The 15,071-nt window shown below is 38.6% G+C and overlaps 1 long non-coding RNA gene across 2 annotated transcripts in view; it reads left to right on the top strand.

Moving 5' to 3' along the window:
- Positions 1–276: 276 nt before the first annotated feature.
- LOC144229777 (uncharacterized) overlaps positions 277–15,071 on the top strand; it is a 63,706-nt gene continuing 48,911 nt past the window's right edge. Inside the window, exons 1-2 of one of the 2 annotated variants that reach the window (XR_013334601.1) lie at positions 277–653; positions 2,388–2,490. This is a non-coding gene — a long non-coding RNA (uncharacterized LOC144229777). Of the gene's footprint in view, positions 654–2,387; positions 2,594–15,071 lie in introns of those variants that run through there. The other variant, XR_013334600.1, reaches the window with a different exon arrangement.

Genomic DNA, 15,071 nt, shown 5'->3' with positions numbered 1-15,071 from the left:
AGGGGATCACAGTTGAGCCTATAACTGCCCTGTACCCTGCTTTCTAGAAACTTTTCATCTAAAACATAAACTAACATAAATGAACAAAAGCCAAATTAAGTAAGCACTGGGGTGGAATTAGCACTGGTGTTATGTGTTTTACCTCATACAGTCTGAATCATGTCATTAACCATGTCACAAAGGAGTTCCTAGAGGCCTGCCTTTCTGTTTCTGAATCCAGCCTCATGATATGGCACCATGAGCTCTCAGATCCTTCTTATTGGCCCTGAACTGATCTTGTAACTGACGTTTGATTCTCTCAGAGTAGATCTTACGAACTGATAAAGAAAGCATGATTTAATCATTCCATGAACACTTTTTTTATGTTTCTTTATTTATTTTGAGAGAGAGAGAAAGAAAGAGAGAGAGAGAGAGCACACAAGAGCAGGGGAGGGTCAGAGAGAGAGGGAGAGAGAGAATTCCAAGCAGGCTCCCCACTGTCAGCACAGAGTGCAGCACGGGGTTCAATCTCAATACTATGAGAACATGACCTGAGACAAAATCAAGAATCAGACACTCAACCTACTGAGCCACCCAGGTTCCCTGAGGATAATCTTCCGATTGTTGTTTGACTTCTTTGTTTTCTTAATACCAGGATGGTGGCAGTGTATCAGGTAACTCACTTGTTTGCTTCTTTATTCCAGCAATGAGGAGGATACTCAAGAAAGAACATAGAGACTCCTTCTCTACTCTGTGGGCTAACTTCACTCCCAATGCCATCTTGCTTTCTTAGTTTTATTTGCTCTTTGCCTTATGTTTTTATTTTCAATTTATATTCTCTTGTAATATGTTTGCATATTTCTAAGTAGCCTAAAATTTGTTTCAGAATAAGTCATGGTTTGAATGAAGAATGAAGGATTGGCTTTCTGGGTTTAGGAATTGGTCTGGTCCATTAGGTATTACCCTGTCACTGAGAGGTCACTTATCTTGGGCCCAGTATCTGGATTTGACTGATCCATACCTCGATCCATAACTAGTGGATCCTGATGATTTGAACTCAGTGCTATCCACAAGATCCTGTCTTTAAAAATTCCAGTCCCCTCTCTAACTTTGTGCCTTTTCACACTGGTGAGCACAGAGTTAGATCATATTTATTCAGGGGTTAAAAGCCCAGTTATGCTTCAGTATAGTTATCCCATTTGTCTTTTCTCACTCCTAATACATTTTGCTTTTGTACTTTAAACGTATAGAAACTTTAGTCTTGATCTAAGGAGAAGAGAGGAGTTAGCTTTTAGCCTGGATTTTTCAGCTGATAAATTATTACAATTTAATAATTTAGAATTTTGGAACTGAGCCCTTTAACGCTTAGTTACTCTTACATTGTTGAATTTCCCAGCATTAAAAAAAAAAAATGAATGTATCTCATAGTCCCTGAGGAAGCTTTTGTAGTAGGAACCTCCTCATCTTTGAAGCCTTCACAAAACTGAGACCAAGTCTTTATACAAAGCCGGGGCTCGGCACGTATCTGCTGAATTGAATACTCTCACCTCCAAATAGTCTTGAGAAGTAAAGATGTCTAGGGACCCTACTCTAAGGAACAGAAAGCAATACTGCTAATAAATACATACATAGGATTGATAACCTTTACCAAAGACTACACTCACTCAGCAATGGCATAGAAAGACCCCCCCACTAGAGACGTCACACCAGGTTCAGGTGTAAATTCCATGTGCAATCAGAGGAGCTTTGTTAAATTTTAAGGCTGAAAGGTATTTGTACGAAGAGTGCATGGATGGAGATTGTGCTTTCTTTTAATTTGGTAAATGTCATGTCTGTTCAGCCATTTGAAATTAAATTTCAGATCTTTATATCAGTGAGAAACATCCAAAATATTGCACATATGGTGAGAATAAGAGCCAAGGCTTGTAGTCATGGCAGGCTAAGAGCTTTTGATTTGAGGTGAAAATATGATTTCTTTGGAAATCCCTTCTAATCCTCTGGTACGTTTTCTTAATTTCCTCCAGTGACTCAAATATTTTGAGAGCATATGTAGGCTGAGCCATTTGAGCATTTAGAAGTAATGACTGTTCCTTGGGTATCCAGTTCATTACTGTGATAGTCCTTGAGAACAAAGACTCAGAAAAGGGATTTTTTTTAAAAGTGCATTTCATTCAGGTGCATTAGATCCTGACTAGGGAGGTAAAATAACCCTTTTTCATGGCTCTTCAGAGTGATTATGCTCTGCATTTTCTGCAGAGTAGCTGTGATCAGGAGAAAGGGGTTAAATAATCCCACCAATGATCATCTTTTTCCTCACTTGCTTTTTCTCTGCACTTTCCTGTCATTATAATTGATGGTTTCTTGCCTGTATCTATTGTTAATAAAACAGCTTCTTTCTTTTGGTTAAGGGGAAAGGTCTGATATGTGGCCTCTGGATTCCTGATCATGAACAAATATTCACACACGCTGTTCACTACTGGCAAAATAGCCCAGTGAAACTGGACATCCAAGGTATGAAGCATCTGTGTTTGAACACACTGCACAGGACATGAAACTGTCAGCCACAGTCACACAGGGAATGAGTTCTTTGATAAAATACAATGTTTCATACCTATGTGTAACCACTAATGGAGCTGTTGCTTTGATTAGAATAAAAAATAATTCTGGGGTGAGACGAGAGTATTAATTCCACATGTGAAATTCATTCTCTGTTATTCATATTCAGTTTGATGTAGGAAATAATTGAAACCAGAAGGGTACAAAGAACCAGAAGAAGTCATTTAAGTGGGTAATTTGATAAAAACAAGGACTTTAATAGTAGAATCATCCCTAACTTTGTAAAAAGAAAGTGCATGGCCATGAAAATCTTTTGCATCACGAGATGTTTTCTGGTCATCTTGTGACAAAAAAAATGGTCCTTTTTAAAGATGTATGACACATTTTGGTTTTTCAATAATGATTCCAAATTCACTAGCCTTTTCTGTGACACTAGCAGCTATTTAAAAAACATTATTTTGCTTCTTCAAGGCAAAGGTGATATTTTATCAACAAGAGAGAAAATATCTGCTTTTCAAAAGACTTCTTGCTATGGAGAAACACCTTGAAATTGGGTGTTTGGAAATGTTTCTATCATTATATGATTTTGTTGTTGATAACAGTGTGACTCAACCACAGAAATCTTGATAGTTCTGTACTTCAAAATCCAGAGTTTTCTAACTGGTATAAAAGTTTCCAGAAGAGAAAGTCATGATCTCACGGTTCGTGGGTTTGAGCCCTGCGTTGATCCTGTGCTGACAGCTCAGAGCCTGGAACCTGCTTCAGATTCTGTGTCTCCCTGTCTCTCTGCCCCTCCCTGGCTCAAACTCTGTCTCTCTCTCTCTCCTTCAAAAATAAACATTAATAGGGCGCCTGGGTGGCTTAGTTGGTAAAGCGTCTGACTTCAGTTCAGGTCATGATCTCACAATTTGTGGGTTCTAGCCCCGCATCAGGCTCTGTGCTGACAGCTCAGAGCCTGGTGCCTGCTTTGGATTCTGTGTCCCCCTTTCTTTCTGCCCCTCCCACGTCCATGTTCTGTCTCTCTGTCTCTCAAATATAAATAAACATTAAAAAAAATTTAAAGAATATAAAGGTTTTAAAATTAGCCATAGATTTAAAATATTAAAATATTTAAACTCAAATAAAATGTTTGAAAGGTTAAAATGTTATGTTCATATAATTTATGAATAAATATAATTGTGAATGTAATTTACAAATAAAACATATTTATGGAAAGTATAGTTAAATATTTTTACTATTAGAGATATACAATCAAAAAAGGTCACAGATCACTGTTCTATACATATAACTAAGTCTCAGTCCCAGATTCCCAGGAAAGAGATGATTGGTTTAGTTGGGTCAGATGTCCATCTCTGATCCAATTATCTGTGGCCCAGGGAGAAAGGTGGCATAATTACATAGGCATCCAGAATGGCTGAGTGTTCAGGAGTCCAGTCATAACAATTACATGATTTCATGGAGAAGCAATATTTATTACCACATGAAATATTGTCAAATTTGTCCCCTTTCATGTATCTATCTTGCTTAATACCAGCCTGACTCTTCTCACCTCACAACTCATTTTGCCAATCATTTTTACCGATGAATATTGTAAACTTTGACAGTGAAAATGCAAACTCAATATAAATAGATTGTGAAGTGAAATTGTCACTCCTGCAAACATTTTAGGATTTCATGAGGTTGAAGAAAATGATGTTGCAATGTTGCTCAGATCACATACAAATGAGGTTTGGGAAAATCAGATAATTTAACAACTGAAGAAAAAAACCAATAAGGGTTATAACATCATAGATCTTCAAAGCAAATGATTTGAATAGCAAAGGTAGGTATTGATATTGGTAAATTAATATGTCCTTAAGTAATCTGAGAAGTTATCCTTTTTATGATCTTACTATAAAAGTTGATCATGAAGTGAAGGAAATTATATAATGCTTTTATACTTTCTTGTTGGAAAAGTTATGTCTCCTAAGATAAATATTTTCATTGTTCAAACTCAAATATTTGAATTCTTCAGACTTAGTACATTGTTGTGCCAATTAGAACCTAATTAAAAAGTAAGATAAAGCAAACTTATTTTCTTAAATTTTAATTTCATTTATTAAAGATAAAGCCCTAATCCAATGTTATTTATTATGGGATTTTGTTTCCTTTTTAAAAAAATTTTTTTAATGTTTACTTATTTTTGAGAGAGAGAGAGAGAGACAGAATGTGAGCAGGGGAGGGGCAGAGAGAGAGGGAGACACAGAATCCAAAGCAGGCTCCAGGCTCTGAGCTGTCAGTACAGAGCCTGACATGGGACTCAAACTCACAGAGTGTGAGATCATGGTCTGAGGCGAAGTCAGACATTCATCCGACTGAGCCACCCAGGCACACCTATGGGATTTTGTTTCTTATTTGAGGATCTGATGCTCAATTTACTGGCTATAGGGCTAACCCTCCCAAGAGCTGTGGGAGGGAAGTAGTGTTTTGTACCTACCCCTTTGCACCTTCTTTAATAGCTAATCATTTGACAATTCATCCCTGATCCATCTTGAACCCTAATCCCTCACAGTCTTTCTGGATATCTGATTTGTTGATGTGAAAAATCATTTTGAACCAAGCTGCTTATAAGGACAACAACGCAAAAATGACTCTTTTCTAAAAATACCTTTGTTCAAATAGTAGCCCTCAGTACCTAAAACCAAGAGGTAAAATAGGGGAGGTTTGGGGATTATAAGCAAGGGTGGGGGGGCTTTTCTGCCACCTATTACTCTTTGCAGAAAGACAATTCTGCTGTCACTTTATCTCTGTACCGTCAACTCTAATACTCTTGTGTGCCCCTGGGTGGGGGGGATCTTTGCACACTCATGCCCAGATTGACATTTTGGCCCTAACCATCCCACAGACTAGAAATGGCAAATAGATTTTCATCTCATGTGCCAGCTCTAATCCACTGGGAGTGATTGCCTGGAGAACTACAATGAACAGTCTTCTGGGACCATGTCTAGTTCAGTAGGAAAGATTGTATCCATTGATTAATGATGTCTGCCCTGGTCACTGGAGGTGGGTAGCACACATACCCATTCCTCCTAACTTTGTTCTAGATTATACTATGGCAGTGAATATTTCTGCACCATATTACAGAAGTCAGTTGTCACCATTTAGCTCTTAAGTGTTACCAAGGCTCAGGGTTTACCATTAAGTTCTCATGACCCCCAGCAGGTCCTAGTGTGCATGTTACGTATATGCCTATGACTATGCATATAAGATTAGTAGCACCATCTTGGTGTACACAGAATGGCCCATTATTTCTACTTATGCTAAATACAGTTGATTTCATTAAAGGGATTCTTCCTTTCATTAGAGAGCATCAGGGTATGAAATTGTCAAGCATCACGCTCTAGATACAAGGAATATTTCAGATTTGATTATTCATCCTTTAAAACATACCCAGAGTAGACATTTCTGTGCAACTCAAGCTTAGGGAAGATGTTATCATTTTTTTTATCCCTGTCACTTCCAACATGATGTACTTTTATACCTTCTGTACTGTCAGAGAAATTTGAGCAGCTTACAGAGTTAGAAGCTTCAGGGACAATTCTGTTAGAAAAAAAAAACAACAACGGGGGAAACAGTAAGAGCAATAGACCCTATTTTAGCCAACACACACAAGAACATCAGGAAATAAATGTTTGCTGTGGTTTTATTGGACTCTAGTTAGCGTCCCCCTTGAGCCCCAAGGTCCCTATGGGAATGAGGTGTGCCTCATCAACATGAAATCTTTTTAAAGCCTGTGCTGTCATGGGACAGTCTCAGAACACTGTTGTGGTTAAAATAATACAGTCCAGCAATTAAAAATAATTTCCAGAGGTCTCAGCTCTTCTCTTTCTTGAACTCTGTAAGGAGAGATAAGGAAACCATAGTAGTATATCTTTGACATCTCCTTTTCTCTTCCATCCATTTCCCTTACTCTGAAGCAGCTCCCTCAACTCCCTCACCTCAGCCTTCCATCAACAGCCCTACACCCACCTCACCAGTTCTTGGCCCCCTGCCACTTGTGATCCTCACCAGCACCTTTCCTCTGCATTACAAGGTTCAAGAGCTTATTTAGCCAATCAGGATCATCCCTGGCTGGGAGATAAGCTGAGAAGGGTCAAGACAGAATTCTCTTAAGCATCAGAGGAAGAGAAAGGCCGAGAACCAACATACATGAACTATTTCCCTTTTATCATGTACTTCATGTACATCCCTTAGAAATTCACTGTCAGGTTGTCAAATCCTGGATGAGGGGAAAGAAGGCTTGGATGACGCCTTTCACACTGAGCACTTTATAGTCTTTCCCATCTCTCACCCAGGTCTGCCTTTGGGATGCCATTGTTCCTGCTATGTTTCTGGGGGTTAAGAGATGTTGCTCTGGGTGCCCACCGATCTGTCCCTAAGATGCACTTGTCATAGCCTCTTTCCCATTGGCATTGGGGGATGTCCCCTCTAGATGGCACCTTTTGAGATGGCTATCTTTCCTTTCTACTCCTCTAAGTCTTCTTCCAAAATGGATCTTGAGTTGCACATTCAGTTGGTAATTTAGCTCCAGAGTCTATTTTACTACACTTTAAGGCAATTTGAGAGTACACAAGGGGGTAAATTACAGCTATAGAACCTTACTAACCAGTCCATCATTTTTACAGCCTCTCCTCTGTTTCATTCCTAGAGCCACCTTTAAGCCCAACTCTGACCTCACTTTACATGCATCCTCTCAGGTGAATTTTAATGTTTTCTCTTCTACTTTCATCTCTAGCTTCTTGATTAGTCTTCCTTTTATTAGTCTTCCCTGGAGAATTTCCCTTTACCTGCTTTTCCTTGATCTCAAACCTTTTCTTTCTTTTTAAAAACAAAACATTTCCTCATTATATATGGAAGTCAAAGATGAATGCTCACCATGGAAATTAGGAAAATACAGAAAAGTGCAAAGATAAACCATCCAAAATCATAGAAATTACCATAAAGTTTGGTGCATTTTCTTTGCTTTTATGTAATTGCAAATAAGCTGAATATTCAAATATGTANTTTTTTGGGTGTGGAGTTTGGTGAGTTCCTTATAGATTTTGGATATTAACCCTTTATCAGATATATTCTTTTTTCTTATCTTTTCTTCTGATTTAGTCTATACTAACCCCTAGCAAAGTCATGATGTTGTTACTACAGTGTTATTTGTGTGTGCATGTGTATGTATGTACATGCCCACATGCAAACACACACACACACACACACATACACGCACACTGTAACTGGTGTCTTTAGGTCAGGTGCTGAACTCTGGGACACTCTACAACCTGACTCACAACATTCTACACTTTGGCCTCCTTTTACTAGACAATTACTTTGTTCTTACCTGTTCTGCCCCCTCTTCTCAACCTTTATAGATATATATGGATTCTGGTTGATTAAAGGAATTATTATATGATGTCCAAAGCCTAACTTGACATTGGCTAACAGGTAATAAGAGGGTGGCCCACTTTTCAATAATTGCCTGTTGATCTACTTCCTGTGGTATTTGGAATCTCAATCTTTACTCTCCTCAGTCTTAGCTCAATTGCTTATTCCTGAGAGCCTGAAGCCTCTATCAATTGCTAGGAAACCAGGTCTGAGCACCCAAGGAGAGTTTCCTGTTATTCTTTTGTAAAATGATGGCAAGGAGATTTGATAAAAGCTGAATGAATTTTTAGTCTAGGATGTTCTGTTCTTAAGCTATAATTGCTGTTTTCCATTTAACTCTAGAAGTGATTCTGCCAAACAAAAGAAACTTTTGTCTTCATCTTTGTATTATTATTATTTCATAAAAATTCTCCTTTAAATGTGTGATTAAAAAAAGACCTCTGCATCATTAAAGGTGATTTTCTTTTGTCTTGGAACTGGTTTTATATGAATGTCAGGGGAAAGATGCACTTTAGTAAGCCATGTGGGATGCCCTTATTCCACAGTGAGATACATTTGAGTGCAGTAAATGTAAAAACCATGAAATAAACAATTAAAAAATAATTTTAGAATTTAAGAATGCTAAATCAAACTTCTGGTTATTAAGATATATCACCTAAATGATGTCCATTTGATCTTCAAAATTTAAAATCACTGAGGTTAGCATAAGAGAGTAAGGATTAAATGGTATTTGGAGGGATTTAAGTTAGACATTAGAAGTTTTGCAGAATTCAGACAAACCTATATCCATTGTCATAGATGAGAGGAGCTTTATCTTGGGATCTGTTGATAAGTGAGTAGTCTGTCTCCTTGTTTTACCCTTCAAGGAACCAAAATTATGATTCAAGAATGTCTCTTTCTAGTCAATTATGTGCCCTGCAGGTGACTATGAGTCTTGGTTTTGAGTATTTTAATCCGGTGAGAGATGTTGTAAGATGACTGGAAAATAAATATGGTTTCATGAGTTACATTTTTCTTGCTGTCATATGTACTTCAATGAGCTAAATTACTTCTACTTATTCCAGTGGAAAGATTAGGTTCAACATGTACTATACCGAATAGCCATGGGGTGTTTATCATCTATCATATTTTCTTTCTTTGCATAAGAGAAGCAACTTGAAGTTACTGATGGATATATGTTGGAGGTACCCATAGATCATGGATACCCCAGGGCAACAATGCATGAACTAGAATGAGAATCAGGTAGAAGGGCTGGAATGAAAGTTGCTTGCACTCATTCCTTGCTTTATTGCCATTCCTGTGGTATTAGTCCATGATGGTATAACCCTCTTTTTTGCCCATATTGGAAAGATGTAAGGTGTTCTCGAACCTAAAACTGTGCTGCCAGAAGTGGGTAAGGAAGCAGAATATCAGCAGGTCAGAAGGTGACTGAGCTCAGTGAGGATAGGGCCTAGGTAGGCCTTATTCTCTGCTGTACCCCGAGTACCTAGCCTAGTTCTCTCATAGCACAGGCACTCAGTAAGTACAGTTGACCCTGGAATAATGTGGGGGTTAGGGGTGCCAACCCTTCACACAGTTGAAATCTGTGTGTAACTTTTGACTCACCGAAAACTTAACTGCTAATAGCCTATTATTGACTGAAAGCCTTATCTGTAACATAAACAGTCAATTAACACATATTTTATATATGTATTATATACTATATTCTTATAGTAAAGTAAGCTAGAGAAGAAAAAAGTTAATAAGAAAATCATAAGAAGAGAAAATACATTTATAATACTGTACAGTATGTATAAAAAGAATCGGTATGTAAGTGGACCTGTGCAGTTCAAACCTATGTTGTTCAAAGGTCAAGTTTACTATTGAATTACTAAATTGATCACTCCATAGCCAAATTGTCCCCTTCCTCGAGAGTCCTTACCGAATCTCTGTGTAGAACCTTTAGAGATCTCTGTATAAAGCATTCAGCCTTTGCCTGGCCAACCAGAGGTGTGGCTCTACAGCGGTGCTTTGGTTCTGGAACCAGAACTGCCTTTGGGAATACAGACAAGGGACATCTGAGGACAGTTTCAGGGGAAGCCAGGGTCAGAACCAAACTGATTTCATTACCTATCTGAAGGGCCTGGGTGGAAAGGAACCTCACGTTGGAGGCACAGAAATGTAGAGCAGTGGACTAAGGCTGACTAGGAGACAGCCCTGGACAGACTGTTAAAGTGGTAGATGGACAGGTGGAATTTCATGAGGCAAATTCATCCTTATCCACCATACCAAGACTCTGAGGACATAGAGTATCTTTGGGTCGAAGCTTTTTACTCAAGACTTTTTGGTGAGTGCATCCCCTGCCCCGCCTCTCTCAAGAATTTGCTTTATTTCCTGCCTCAGGCAACAAGACCCTGGGAGTCCCCCAGGAATCCAAATAAGGTTCAGACTTTTCCTTTCCCAAGCAGAGTAGCAAATTCTAGAATTGGCTATGGCTTCAGCAGGTACCATCAAAATGTTGCTTCAGTAATTCCAGCTCCCCAGGACTCCCAGAAGGCCTGGGATTGAAACCAAGAGTCACAGGCTCAGCCCTCCAGGAAACAGGTTTGTCATTATTACTTGCTCTTGGGATTCACAAGCTGATCCCCACTGCTTTTCCCATTGATGGCTTCTGAGGGCATGGGGGTAAAGACTTCATGCTAGATGGTCTTACCTTAGGCTCCGTGAAGGCAGCACTCACAGAGCCTTTGAGCCTTTAAAGAATTGCCATTTTTGATGCCAAGTGTATCACTTGAATACAAGAAGTTTAACAGAATTAACAGCAGTCTTCTTTGTCTAGATGCAAGATGGTTTTTAACATACGTTTTCAGGATCCTGCCCCAGTGCATCCTCAGGCTCTTTGAGGAAATTAAACCAGGCCCATGGCAATATGCAGACTGCAGTCTCCTTTGCCAGAGTTTGAATTTTTTAAGAGCACTTTCTTATCCTGCCTGGAAGAGATTGGGTGAGGCGAGAGAAAGCTTCCAGTGGGGGTCCTTTTGAATTTTTAGTTATATACTATCTCTGGCTATAGACTATGTTCGCAGTTTTGTGACAGAGCCCAAGTACTCCCCAACAACTTCATTTTCATCCAAACCAGCGAGGTTAAATTCAGTGGGCCAATCCTGTTACTAGAAGAAATGACATAAACTGTTAGGCCACAGGGAGCAATCTTATTAAAAGGTATCTCATTGACCCGTATGGAGAAATTTAGGCAATGGAAGACTCAAGACCTTTTTAAGCTTTCCATAGACTCTTCTAGAGATTTCATTACTTATGCCAAACATATTAAAATGTACCCACATCTCAATTAAATGTAAAAATTTCCATAAAGTATTGAAAGGATTTTTATAATTTTGCTTTTGAAATTATTTGCTTATGAAGGACTTATTAAAGTTTACAGTTGACTGTCTTATCACTCATTGCGCCTACTCAGAAATTCTTGTACAAGAGAATCTAATCCACAACTTATTTGAATACGTAATGAAATTTTCTATGAATAATAAATTTAACAACAAAGTTGACATAATGTTACATTTTGTAGACAGTTAATTAAATGCTTATTAATTTTAGTTTGCTTTTCTGTAGCTTGGAGCCAATTCATTTTAAATTGTTTTTGTTTTTGTTTTTATTTTTTATAGGCCCCCTGAAAGCTGTGGGCTTCCGGCACAGGACCTTTGGGTTCATAGATAAAACAGCCCTGAGGGAATTTTACTGTAATGTTTGGCTCAGGAATAAAGTTTTAAGGGTACAGGATTGTTGTTTCAAAGGTTAGCTCTGTCATGTCAAAGAGGAATAAGACATGGTATATAAAGAGGAATAATTCTGTGGTACTCCATAGGATGGGAGTGAATAAATCTTCACAACAGCATATCAAAGAGGATGTCCTAGGAGATAGGGGACCTGGAAGTGTTCAGTGTGAGCTGGAAGGATCTTTATATAGAGGCTGGGAGGTTGGGGAGGGTCAAGGGGTTAGAGTCAGAGATTAGACTTTAAGTCCCTGTGCCAGTTATTACCTGGTGACTTTGAGCAAGTCACTTAATCTCTTTGTATTTTTGTTTCTTCATCTGTAAAAAGGAATATTTATTTCATCTGTTATTGTCCCTCATCTATAAAGTGGAGATGTATTCCTGCTTCACTTACCACAGAGGTTTGCTAAAGATCAAAATGAGATAATTTACAAACTTTTAGACAAGGCTATAAACTCTATACAAATGTTAAGCTTCACTCAAATGTTAGAATTATGAATCCAATTCTAGGATACTAATGAAACACCTAGTAGGATAGGAGAGAATCTTCAAAATCAGTCATTTAAAATTTATTATTGCTACTGACAATAATCTTAGCATAAAAGTGTAAGAAGGGGTTCATGGGTGGCTTTAGCATCTGACCACTCTTGATTTTGGCTCAGGTAATCTCACAGTTCATGAGATAAGAGCCCTACCTCAGGCTCTGTGCTCTCAGTGCAGAGCAGTGCTTAGGATTCTCTTTTTCTCGCTCTATTCTCCCCTGCTTTCTCTCTCTTTCTCTCTCACTCAAAATAAATAAATAATAACTTTAAAAAAAGTACAAGGAGGGACACCTGGGTGGCTCCTTGGTTAAGCATCCAAATTTGGCTCTGGTCATGATCTTGCAGATCAGGAGTTTGAGCCCTGCATCAGGTATCAGGCTGTGTGCTGACAGCTCAGAACCTGGATCCTGCTTCCAGCTCTCTCTGCCCCTCCACCACTAGTACTATGATAGAAGAAGATAGGATTCATTAGGCAGAGAGGGAAAGATTAGGGCCTAGGGCTCTTGGGTGGGGAAAAACACCAATTTTGGAACAATGCCGGGGGTGTCTGACCACAGCAAAACCACTCAGGTGTAGGATTCCTCTTAATGTAACAGATCTACCTACTCCGCCTCAGGCTTCCCCTCAGGAATTTGACAAAAGACCTAAGTATGGCCAAGACCACCCCTCTTACAATGGAAACCAGCCAATCAGGAATGAACAACTCAGCACCTAGAGTGATCAAGTCAATAAGGGTAGAACCTGAGAAGAAACAAGGGGGAATGGTTGGGGGAGGGCTGATCAGAACCTTATAGTCCTCTGGCATTCAGTTTTGAATATCCCCTCTGTAAAGAGAGCTTTCCTACTATTCTTCCTTTCTAATCTTATATTCTAATAAACTTGCCTGCTGCTCGTTTTGTGTCCACCTCTTCATTCTTTGAAGTGGAGAGAAGATGAATCCCAGGTATTGTGGTAAAAAAAATCCTACAAGAGTACTCTGTCTTTCTTTCCCTCAAAAAAAAAAAAAATTAAAAAAGTATAAGGAAAATTTAAAACAGCCAAGAGAATGAAAGAGGTAAAAGAAAAATGCCAGGAACAGATTGCCAAGAGATGGATGCTGTCTTCTCTGAGAGCTTGTGAGTCTGAGTCCAGTGAAAAATGATATTTTTCTAAGAGTAACAAATAAATAAGATCAGACATCAACAAACAAAACAAAACTTAAAACAGTTTTGGAGAACCCAGTGCTACTTACATACAATTAAGTCAAAGCTCTGTGAAGGCAACCTAATATGGACTTTGAACTTTAGAAATGAAAAGATTAGAATTAACAGGATTAGAGCTAAAACAGATACTGGACATTGAGTCCTGTACTCTTATTTTATGCATAGAAAGACATGTATAAAGTAATTGAGTGACTTGCAAAATGATTTCTACTTATTTAATAACCTGCCTGGTTTCACAAAGAATTTCAAGTGGAGTATAAGAATAGGTACAATGAAACAGGAAAATTTGAAGTACAATCAATGCTGACCAATGCTGTGATTGTGGAAAATAAGATATAAAGTATAATGACCAAGGGAAAGGAAGAGTGGACTTATGGTGGTAATATATAACTCCATAGAGTTGAGTTTTTTGTTTTTTGTTTTTTTACCTGACCAGCACTGGAAGCAACTTCCACAGATTTATTAAAAATAAACAATAAGTTTGGCTGACTTTCCTGGTTAGCCAAAGCAAAACATGAAACCAAGCTAGTGTTGGAACTAGCATGAGAACCCTACCTAAGACCAGTTTGTTTTTTGTTCCATTTAAAAATTGGTTTTTATTGAATTTACTTCTTTAGGTTTTAAAATATTTTTTTGTTTGACATTGTCTTTCTTTCTCTCCATTTGTTCAATCTGTGGGGATGGCCTTTTTTTCTTTTATAGTTTATTGTCAAGTTGATTTCCATGTAACACCCAGTGCTCATCCCAACAAGTGTCCTCCTCCATGCCCATCACCCCCTCTCCTCTCTCCCCCTCCCTCATCAGCCCTCATTTTATTCTCAGTATTCAAGAATCTCTCATGGTTTGCCTTCCTCCCTCTCCCCAACTATTTTTTCCCCTTCTCCTCCCCCATGGTCCTCTGTTAAGTTTCTCCTGTTCCACGAGTGAAAACATACAGTATCTGTCCTTCTCTGTCTGACTTATTTCACTTAGCATAACACCCTTGAGTTCCATCCACAGTGCTACACATGGCCAGATTTCATTCTTTCTCATTGTCACGTAGCATTCCATTGTATAGATAAACCACATCTTGATCCATTCATCAGTTGCTGGACACTTAGGCTCTTTCCATGATTTGGCTATTGTTGAGAGTGCTGCTATGAACATTGGGCTACATGTGCCCCTATGGGGGATGGCCTTTTTGAGGAGAGTGAGAGCTACTTCCTGTGCCCCTCTGACTATGGGAAATGTCCACTTCCTGTAGATCCCTGGGTGATGATTACCCTTCTAATCTGCATGATCTCTACTGCCTCTGCCTTGACCATTCTGATAAGAATCAAGCAACATCTCATGCCAAGTTTTCCTTGGTTATTTGTTCTTTATGTCTATTATTCTCTGCCAGGATCTAATATCTTCTCAGAGTTCCTTTTTGTCAAGAGTCTTTGAAATTATATAATCTGTTCCCATTACTTAAAAATGAGGAAACTGAGATTCAGGTATGTTAAGTGGCTTGCCCAAGGCCACATAGGAGCAAATAACCTTTACTAAACATCTACATATGTCTTATTTCTCACAGCAAACCCTAATAAGTAAATATTATTATCCCTTTTTATAGATGAGGAAAATGAGGCACA

This window comes from Crocuta crocuta, unplaced genomic scaffold, assembly GCF_008692635.1.
Source record: "Crocuta crocuta isolate KB4526 unplaced genomic scaffold, BGI_CrCroc_1.0 scaffold204, whole genome shotgun sequence".
Taxonomy (NCBI): domain Eukaryota; kingdom Metazoa; phylum Chordata; class Mammalia; order Carnivora; family Hyaenidae; genus Crocuta; species Crocuta crocuta.
The sequence above is the reverse complement of the archived record's forward strand: the minus strand, read 5'-3'. Positions and strand labels throughout refer to the sequence as shown.